The following is an 11,116-nucleotide window of genomic DNA, read 5'->3' as shown; positions in this document are numbered from 1 at the left end:
CTTCGAGATGGGCATGGTGATATCCAAAAGCTAATGACTTCATGGGATAAAGATCGTCTTCTAAGTGTTTGGAATTCCTTGGAAGAGAGTAGCTGCATGAATTTTTAATCCTCTATTTTCAGCTCTTTGTAGCTGCATGTAGGAGCAGTGCTGTAAACACAGAGAACTCACCACTACAGTCTAGTGTGTAAAGCTTTTGTCTCACACAGTCCTATAGAATCTAACCTTAAGATCGACTCAGAGTGTGGGGGAAATGCAGTTTGTCGTGGTGGCTGTTATTACATAAAAATTAATGGCTTGGCAAACACAGGGATCACCCTGTCATGCTGAGGTCATGTTTACACCAAGCGTATATATTTCAAGTTCCTAAGCCTTCAGCAGCACTGCAGGGCAGAATCGGCACAATTCCCACTCGAGACACAGAATGCCAGGCTGGAATTGCCATGGCTCTTAAGGAGGACATTAGTGAGGATGAATTCTGCAAGCAGAATCTCCTAAGCCTCCACATTTCTTATGTAGGAAGCAGGCTTTTCAGGTCCTGATGTATCAAGACCTACCAACTCCACTGAGAAGTGAAGAAAAGAAAAGAGAAATCCAGAAGGATGCAGGACCCGAACTTGGATCTCATTTATTGTTCATCCACCCATCCATCAAGTATTTTTGGAGCACCTGAACTCTACCTGGGTCTGTGCTAAGTGCTGAAGGTATAGAGGATGAACAAAGGCAGAATGGTCCCTGCCTGGTGGGGGTGGGGGGTGGGGGGAAGGTTGTAGTCAAGTCAAGAAGATGGACGTTAATCAGTAATCACACAGGAAATGTAAACTCACAACCAAGCTGGAGCTATGAAAGGAAGGCTATGGGTATTAGATGCATCATCACTGGGGAGTCTGATCTAGCTTTGGAGATGAGGGAAGGCAGAAGTCATTGTATATACAAGCCCCCTTTTAAAAGAAAGAGGTCTATTTGAGGATGTAAAAGCCCAGAGAAGTAAAAGTGAGGGGAACAGAAAAGATGGAGCTAGACACACCCATTGGGATGGCTACTAAAAAAACAACAAAAAAAAGGAAAATAACAAGTGTTGGCAAGGATGTGGAAAAATTAGAAGCCTTGTGCTCTGCTAGTAAGAATGTAAAATGGTGCAGTCACTGGAAAACAGTCTTGGTGGTTACTCTACAAGTTCAACATAGAATTACCATATGATCCAGCAATTCCACTCCTAAGTATATACCCCAAAGAATTGAAAACAGATGTTCACACAAAATCTTGTATGTACATATCCACGGAGGGATTATTCACAATAACCAGAAGTTGGAAGCAACCCAAATATTCATTAATGAAAAAACAAAAGTTGGGTTGTCCATGCCGTGGAATATTATTCACCCATCAGAAGAAGTGAAGCTGCTACAACATGGATGGACATTGAAAACATAGTGAAAGAAGTTATAAAAGGCCACACACTGTAGGCTTTCATTTATATGAAATTTCAAGAATAGACAAACCCATAGAAATAGAAAGCAAATTGGTAGCTGCCAGGGGCTGAAGGCTGAGAAGGCAATGGCACCCCACCCCAGTACTTTTGCCTAGAAAATCCCATGGATGGAGGAGCCTGGTAGGCTGCAGTCCATGGGGTCGCTAGAGTCGGACACGACTGAGCGACTTCACTTTACTTTTCACTTTCACGAATTGGAGAAGGAAATGGCAACCCACTCCAGTGTTCTTTCCTGGAGAATCCCAGGGACGGGGGAGCCTGGTGGGCTGCCATCTCTGGGGTCACACAGAGTTGGACACGACTGAGGTGACTTAGCAGTAGCAGTAGCAGGGGCTGAAGGAGGGTGGAATGAGAAGTGACTTCTAACAGGTAAGGGGTTTCTGTTTGGGTGATGAAAAGTTCGGGACTAGATAGTAGTGATGGTTGCACGACAGTGAGAATCTACGTAATGTCCCTGAGTTACACATGCTAAAATCATTAAAATGGTAAACTTCATGTTACATGAATTTTATAGGAAAGATGATGATAATGATAGTATGAATAGTAAAAGATGTAGCTAGTGAGGTAGACTGAGCCAGCTGGTGAAAGATCTGGATGGTGTTCTCATGTTCAGAACGATGAACAGGTCATCCTGATGGCTGGTGGAAAGTGGATGTGAGTGGGCAGCAATATTAGGCTGGGTGTGGGAGAGGAGGCAGAAGCCCTGGTGCAGGAGCAAGATGGCTTGGATCAGGGGGCACAGAGGTGGTGGCAAGAAAGAGGCAGATCTGAACAATAGGTAGCAGGTTAAAGCAAGAGGGTTTGGTCATCCCAAACACTTTGCACACTTATTCTTGGGGCTTGAAGGAAGAAAGCATGTGGAAAGCATGGAAGAAAAGACCCTTGGGTTCCATTTTTTATTCTTTTTGCTGCCAGATCTTAAGCAAGTTAACTTCGTTTCTTTGTGCCTCCATTTCTTCCCCTGTAAAATTGGGACCCTGAGACCTATTTCATAAATTCTTATGTGGAGATGGGAAGAAATAAGCGCATTGAGACAAGAGCACCTGCCCTAGCTTTCTTCCTGGGATTCTTGGAGACCTAGAGAAGCTGTTAATTTTTCAGAAACCACACAGATCACCTAGGGGAGGCAGCCCACACCGCTGGGGCTGATGTCACAGCTTTTAGAAGGCAGGTCTCTCGAACAGTCTCCAAAAGCGGCGGCGTTATAAGAATCTCCAAAGTAACAGATTACAGTTGTTAAAGCAAGGATAAAAAGACAGTGCATTCTAGGAAGCAGTGGGAGATGGAAAGCAATCGCCCATCAAGTTACTGTCTTTCTCTGTGCTCACTCCGCCTCCGGCTAAGCCCTGCCCAGACCCCGCCCCCGATTTTAGCGCGGGCCACGCCCCCTCAACGCCCAGGGTAGGAGGCTCACCTGCGCTAAGCCATTGGTACCCGAAAAAGGACGAGAGGGCATTTGGTGGGTGAGGATCGGAGGGTTAGAAATTGGCAGGGTGAGAACTGGGGAGACGAATCCATCCCTGTCTCTGCTCTTCACTCACTCCCTTGTTAAGGGCTTTGGCTTTTGCGTATTGTAAGTACTTATTTAATGCGTGCGCGGGCTCGAGAGCTCTTCACTTGTCTTGCTGTCCTTCATATGCCAATGGGCTTCCGCCTCGTGTCTATCTGGCTTGAAGCTCCTGGAGAGGAGGGTGCTTCCCAGCAGCTCCTTTTCGACCCCAGCCCCCGGGCCAAGGGCAGAGAGAGGCTGGGGCTGGGGAGGGCTTAGGGGTGGGGGACGAGAGCCGACGAGTGAGAGCCCCACTTGACAGGCTTCTGGAGCCAGATCCGGTGCCAACTTGGATTCTGTTCTTTCCCTCAATAAAAGGAACTTTTCGTTTGTTTTTTTTTTTCCCCAGACACCCTTTACATTTTTAAAATGTAAAGATACTGGTTCCTATTTATCTTATTGGAGGCATCACACAGCAAAAGAGAAGCTGAGTCCCACACACACTAGCACACGCGCGCGCGCACACACATACACGCGCGCGCATGCACACGCACACACACACACACACCCTCCTTCAGGGTTTTCCCGAACGTACCTACTCCGGTTACAACTAGACGCGGCCCCTCCCCCACCTCGCCTTTTCCCCTTCCCCTCCTCAGTCTTGGGAGGAGCATTCTATCTGTGTCTTCCCAAGTCCCCGAGGGGGATCTCCTGTGTTGGAGTGGGATGGGGTGGGGGTGGGGGTGGGGGTGGGGGCGGCGGGAGGGTCACATAACGAAGACCAGAAAGAACAAATTAGATAATCAGAAGAATTATAGTAATTGCTTTCACTTTCCCCGAGCCCGCTCTGCGGATTCTCTGCCCCCGCCCCTTCCCGGGCTTTCTGTCTGTCGGGAATACTCAGTCTTTCCGACCCTCTCCCCTCCCCCAGGCTCCTCCTCTCCTCTGCCCTCGCTCGCGAGTTCCCTCTCTTCCTCCGTTTTCTGGTGTGCTGGAACGTTCAGCGGAATATGATGAATGATCACCTGTCACGGCTTGTTTATTATAATGCAGGCAATCAATTACACATCCCCAACGCTGGCCGGCCCGCAGGAAATTTATATGCTCAGCACAAACCAATGTGAAAATGGAATCTCATTTGCCAAATGTCTTTCTCCCCGTACAGCACGATGATTACAGTCTGTGTTTGTTTCAACAGTCGTGTACAGCTGACAGTGCCATCATTTACTGCCTGGCTCGGGTCACGTTTCTCTAAGGGTTTATTTATTGCGTTAGGAAGGCCAGCACAGGAAAAGGACAAGGGGGTCTGTCAGAGATGCCACCGTGTTAAAAAGTGGGCGGGTTGGGCCACATTCCTGGGCAGACTGTGTCCTCAGCCCCTGGGCCTCCCCAGGCCACCTCCTCCAGCATCCTGTTGCCAGCACTCCTAGGCTCCCGGAGGGAGGCAGCTCTGGGTGTAAGAAGCTCCACAGGTCCTAGTATCAGATGGACCACAGTATAAACTGTGGTTCTCCTGTACAGTTGTGTGTGGTCAGAGTTTCAACCTCCTTATCTGGAAAATGGGAGTTTTAATACGCTCCTTGCAGGAATGTTGTGATGTCTGGGATATCAGAGGGGTCATTACGTGTTGGTTCTGGTGACTCCAGGTCACGCTCTGGCCAGACTAAAACCTACCCACGGGAGGCAGAGGAGAGGTCCCTTTTGTGAGTTGGAATTCATGCTCTGTTATCATCTTCCCCCATCTCTACTTTCTGAGACTCACCTGTCTCAAGATCGTCTGTTCTCTTTCCCACTAGAATTTTGCACTTATGTTTCTTCTGCTTTGACAGATAGTGTGACTCTGGGAAAGTAAGATGACCGCTTTGCTCTGCTTCCGTTTCTGTCGTTGTAAAAATAGGTGTAGCATTCCTGGCCTTTCAAGCTGTGTGACCTCAGGAAGGCCAATCCCTTTATCTCTCCCGGTCTTGAATTCCTCCCGTGGAGAGAATAACTCCTAAACAGCCAAACCCAGTCTTACTGGCAGGATCCAGAGTGTCCATGGTGTAAAAAGAGCCATGTAAACTGAAAAGTGCCACTGTGGCCGCTGCCTGGCCTCTTTCTGCCATGAGTTCTGGTTGGTCTTTGGGATTTTGCTGTACCAGTCATTGATTTAGATCCGTGGCCCCTACAGCACTTGGCATAAGGTGGGAGATCAGTAGAAGAGAAGCAGGGAGATTCTCGTGTGTATTTGACTGCTCTTTTTTATTGTATATTTCTTTATAATTTTACATAGATATTTGTTTAATGAATGCCCGGCTGGGATGAAGACTTTCAGAGGAAAGGCACCAGGCTGACTTTGGTCATCTTTGTGTCCCCCAGCATATAGCCTCGACTTGGCACACCCTAAAAAAAAAATCAGTAAATATTTCTGGCTTTAATGGAGGAGTGAATGAGTGGCTACCTGAATAAATTCCTGACGAGGGCAACCTCTGTGGTACACAGGGTGGGCCCAGGTGAAGGGATATTTACAGGAATCTTTACCATCCCTGATCCTCACAGAATCACGTGTGTCACACGTGTGCCGCCTTATCTGGGTGCCCAGTGTTGTTGTTTAGTCGCTCAGTTGTGTCTGACTCTTTTGCAACCCCATGAACTGTAGCCCGCCAGGCTCCCCTGTCCATGGGATTTCCCAGGCGAGAATACTTGAGTGGACGGCCATTTCCTTCTCCAGGGGATATTCCCCATCCAGGGATTGAACCCGTGTCTCCTGCATTGGCAGGCAGGAGCCACCAGTAAGCCACTTGGGAAACCCCCACACAGTACATGTACTCACTGCCAACTGGTGAGAGATCATAGACGTGTCTGCCTGGCTACTCCTACCAGCCCTCAGACCAACATCCCCTGTATAAACTCCCTGATTATCACTCTCCACCCCATGTTGCCATAAAATCACGACACCACTTCATGGTATTCAGGTCCCCCACATGCCCAGTACAGTGCCTGTCAAAAACAGATGCTTTGAATCAATAAAGATGATCTTTTCTAAGCGTTGATGTATGGAATACTACTTAGAATTCCATTAAAACATGCTGGGTCAGGTAAAAAAAAAAGATTCAAGTTCATATTCAAAAAGCAAAAAATTAACAGCTGCAGTGTGTATTTTAGTCAAGTGCTTTGGATTTGTGGAAGGGGTTTCTTTCTATAAATATAATTATTAGTCGCCATGAGTATACTAATAATGGGGGGGTGGGTGGCACAAAACTGAGCCTCCACAGCAGGCTGGGCTGTGTAGCGCTGGGTATTCCCTCGGCTGACGTGCTTCACTAGTTGACTAACAGACCTTATTCCCTGGCCGAGCCGATCAAATCCTGCCAACGCCAGCTTCCTGACGTGGAGGGGGAGCAGGAGCAAGCGCCGTGGGGTCCTGGGGGAAAAGCAGCCTGTGTTTGTTGCTGCTTTGACAGTTGAGGCTCAGAGAGGGGCTGGCAAACAATGGGAAATGAAACATTTGAGTGGTTGCAAAAAAATTCCGTGGGAAATCCCCCCTGGTGGTATTTATGTGCGCTAGCAGTGACAAGGGGAGCTCGGGGCTTTCGATTTTAAGGGTTCCTGGGCAGACCACAATAGAGTGCTGACATGGCGGTCCCCAGAAACAGCTCTTCTGGGGCTGCACAAGCCTGACCCTGGTCTGTCCAGCTAAGGTTTGGCCACGTGTGTGGAGCTGGCTGTGAGCTTGTCAAGCGCTCATCCACGGTTTCAGAGCGCAGGCCTCCCTACTTCCTTTTCTAAGACAAATCCCTCTCAACTCTTCCTCTAGATTTTCCCTGGCCTCAAGAGCCTGGGGGGAATGAGGGAAGTGGGGAAGGGGGTGGGTTATATGATTGGTAGGGTTTCCCTTGGGCTCAGCCCCACCTGAATAATTGTGGGAAACTTAGTCCCCTGCAGACCCCTTCCCCACCATCTAACTGAAAAAAGTTCAAAATTGAGGCCTTATATACATTCCCCTGGCATTTTCCCATTAATATCTGGCTTCCTGCTTTCTCCTTTCCTGCTTATAATGGACATTTATTTGTCTTCTGCTTCTCCTCTCGACCCTCATTTAGAGAATAAAGCGAACTGATAATAGCCAACTTTTGTTTTGCTTTCCTGAGAACTAGAGAGTATTCAAAATCCTTAACCACCCTTGCCGACATCTTGCTGTAATGGCATACATGTGTTTATAGATCCACTTAGAGGTGTGGTGGAGGTGGGACTTCCCTGGTGGCTCAGACAGTAAAGAATCCGCCTGCGATGCAGGAAACCTGGGTTTGATACCTGGGTGGGGAAGATCCTCTGGAGAAGGGAACAGCTACCCGCACCAATCTTCTTGCCTGGAGAATCCCATGGACAGAGGAGCCTGGCAGACTACAGTCCATGGGGTCACAAAGAGTTGCACAGGAATGAGCAACTTTCACTTCACAGGGGTGAGGTGTATGGATTTTTAGAGACACTTAGTAGATGAGAAAACTGAAACTTAAGGGGGATTAAAAAAAAACTTGCGCATTGTATTAGTCGGGAGGTTTCAGTTGCAAAATGACCAACTCCTAACTTGAATGGACTTAAGCCAGATCAAAAGTGTATAACTTTTTAACTGAGAAGTAAGGGCCGTGTGAGTTTCAGTAATGGCAGGACCCAGGCTCTCCTTGAAGTCTTCAGGAATTTGCCTCTCCTGACCTCTTCAGCCCTGCTTTTCCCTGTTTTGGTTTCATTTTGAGATTGGCTCCCTCCATCTGTTTTACAGAGTCCGATGGAGGCTTTCTCCTGGTTGCCTCCTGGAAAAGTCCCTGGGTTGGGTCTGGTGGGTTCTGATAGGTTCAGCTGCCCATTGCTAAGCCAATGACTAGGGCAAGGGGGCTAGAGGGATCTGATTGCCCGTGTCTCAATTACATGCTCTTAATTACGCTGCTAAAGGTTGGCCAAGTCACAGGGACAGAGTAAGGGTGAGTGGTTCCCCCAGGGAACACCAGGGTGCTCTTACCAGAAGGAGAAATGGATGCTGGGTGGGCAGAAGGCCATGGTGTCCTGTACGCCCACATCACGCTGCCAGGCGCACAGGGCAGGCAGGCCTGCACACAGATCTGTGCTCCTCCACATTGCTGCAGACCACCTCAGGGACCCCCTCACCCTCTATCCAGCCCTGGGACTCTAGGCCCACTTCTACCCCAGGAATTCATTCCAGTTTTAAAAATGTGTACCTTGGGTGTTGCTGGAGGGAAGAAGACAGTGGTGGTGAGCCAGGAGGACTGCTGCCTGGGACTATAGGACACCTGCCCTCTCTCAGCTATGTCACAACTCTGTGTCCATTTGTATGCTTCATTCCCTTGAACACTGTTATTTAAATAAACAGCTTCTCGTAGTTTCAAAGCTTGAACACAGTGATTTTTTTTTTTTTTTGCAACCTTTGCCTGCTCACTCATTCATAAATGAATAACAATAATAGCCAGAAAGAGGCAGGAGCCTAGCCAAGGCCACATGGGCAGCAGCAAAGTGCAGGGTCTGAGAAATCACACCTCAGGGTTCCCGTGTCCTGCCCTCCCCACTTGCCGCCTTGTGGGTTGGCTAGGGGTCTGTGGACAGAGACCATCACACGCACTCCTGCCATGCCTCACTGACTGGTTAGCCAAGGAGGCAGAATGGAGTGGCTTCCCAGAGCAGAGCAGAGAGAGAACTCCGTGTGGCTTTTTCTCTGGTCTCTGGGTACAGGCAGCCACGAGGGACTCCCTCTATAGGTAAAATCCTGCCAGCATGGAGAACACCAGCCAGATTCTGCTACTCCTGCCTTGTCCTGGGAGCTTACGTCACCGTCCCAGAAGAACTTACATGAGTGAGCCATGCGCTTCTGTTTAAGATGTTTACAAACAACTTCTCTGCTCTGCCCTCCGTGTCTGGAAAGCTGGTCTCTGGGCTCCAGACCTGCCATGTGTTTCAGACCCACCACTCTGCAGCACCGGTCACTGCTAATCATCGTAGCTAACCTTTTTCGAGTGCTTACAGTCTTCTCGGGAGAAGGCAATGGCACCCCATTCCAGTACTCTTGCCTGGAAAAATCCCATGGACAGACGAGCCTGGTAGGCTGCAGTCCATGGGGTCGCGAAGAGTCGGACACGACTGAGTGACTTCATTTTTACTTTTCACTTTCCTGCATTGGAGAAGGAAATGGCAACCCACTCCAGTGTTCTTGCCTGGAGAATCCCAGGGACGAGGGAGCCTGATGGGCTGCCGTCTATGGGGTCACACAGAGTCGGACACGACTGAAGCGACTTAGCAGCAGCAGCACAGTCTTCTCGAAAGTGTGTGCTAAGTTCTTGATGGGTATTGTTTCATCAAATCCTCCCAAGACCCTCTTCGTCTCCCAACCTGTAAAATAGGTGTTATTATTATTATTTTACAGGTGAGGAGATGAAGGTGCAGAGAGATGAATCTGTTTCTCCAGGGTGCTCAGCCAGCTTCAAACTAAAGCCATCAGAACCAAGAGCATGAGCTCATGTACATGAGGTGCATGATGAATGCGTGGACAAGGAAGAGGTAGTTGGAGCCGCACCTGTACACAGACAGAAATTTCTCTGCTTCCGTTTCCCTTCTCTCCTACACTCTCTTGCCTGGTGTCTCCAGCAAACACACACACGGGATTCCAGGGAGAGAAGGCTCCCAAAGTGCAGGCAGAACATGGGTGGGTCGGGTAAGGAGAGGCACGTGGCCTCATTACTTAGACTACCTTGCGGCCACTTATTGAATTAGTGTGATTCTTAACATCTTCAGCTTGGACCTCCTCCAGGCCAGCCAGCTGGTGCATTCAGTACGACTCAGCTCGCCTTAACTCAATTAACAAAGCCGGACTGAGCTGAACTCAACAAGTATTTCTGAAGCACTGAGCTGGCTGCCGGGGGAGAATAAACAAAGGAGGGCAAGACTCAAGACTGCCAGACTCAGCCCTGACGGAGATGCCTTGAACTTTTAGCAGATAATGCGGTGCCGTATTTTCTAAGTACCACCTTTGCACTCCTCCTGTGCTATGAGTTACTTCCTAGCCTTCTTTAAATTAACTTTTAAGAAAATTAATTTCCTTCTTTAAACTTAGAGAAGTTATTTTTTTTAAATTATCGAAGTGAAATTGACAGAATGTAAAAACAACTATTTCAAAGTGAACAATCCAAGAGCATTTAGCACGTTGCCAGGCTTGTGTAACCACTACTTCCCTCTAGTTCCAAAACATTTCCATCCCTCCAGTGTAAAAACCCTGCACCCATGGAGCAGTTTCTTCTCCTGTCCACCTCCTCTTAACCCCTCGTAACCTGCTTTCTGTTAATCTGCTTTCTGTCCCTGTGGATTTGCCAGTTCTGGGTATTTCATACAAACAGAATCATACAACACGTGGTCTTTTGTGTCTGGTTCCCTTCACTCAGCAGCATGTCTTTGAGGTTCGTCTGTGTCAGCTCGTCATTCCTTTTTATGGCTGAGTAATATTCTGTTATCTGCGCCTATCACATTCCGTCTATTCACTCATCTGTGGATAGGTATGTGAGCTGTTGTGAATAGTGCTGCTAAGCAAGTTTACCTCATTCATTCATTTAGATATAATTGACATATAACACTGTAAAAACATGAAATGTTTCATGTACTTGCACGTCATCCTTTCTCAGGGGCTGTTAAATCTTCTCTGTATGTTCCAATTTTGGGATATGTGGTACCAAAGTGAATGCTGAATGTTTATTTTAAAAGGAAAACTTTAATTGAATAGATGTATAACTATTATAAGTAAAAATGTCACCTATGTGGCACATAAAATCACCCCCATTACTCTTCAATGTAGTAGTAAAAAACCAGACCTCTGGATGTGGTCAGCCTTGACTCTGAATCCGGGTTTCACCCACTGTGGGGACCCTGGCCAATGTCCTGTCTTCCTCCAGCCGCCTGAATAGCACATGGGTTGGCGGCATGGACTCCTGCGCAGTCAAAACCATCCCAATATAACTCTCTAGATGGCCCTCACATCCACGGTTCCACATGGAGGATTCAGCTGGCCACAGGTCATGTAGAACCATAGTATTTATTGAAAAAAATCTGCATGTAAGTGGATCTGTGTTGTTCAAGGGTCAATGGGACTTGTAATTGCTTCCTCC

General features: G+C 48.0%; 1 pseudogene; it reads right to left on the bottom strand.

Annotated features, from left to right (window-relative positions):
• Positions 1–10,591: 10,591 nt before the first annotated feature.
• Positions 10,592–10,687, bottom strand: LOC139176906 (U6 spliceosomal RNA; annotated as a pseudogene).
• Positions 10,688–11,116: the final 429 nt, after the last annotated feature.

Source organism: Bos indicus, chromosome 17, assembly GCF_029378745.1.
Source record: "Bos indicus isolate NIAB-ARS_2022 breed Sahiwal x Tharparkar chromosome 17, NIAB-ARS_B.indTharparkar_mat_pri_1.0, whole genome shotgun sequence".
NCBI classification, from domain to species: Eukaryota; Metazoa; Chordata; class Mammalia; order Artiodactyla; family Bovidae; genus Bos; species Bos indicus.
This window is presented reverse-complemented; position numbering and strand designations above follow the sequence as displayed.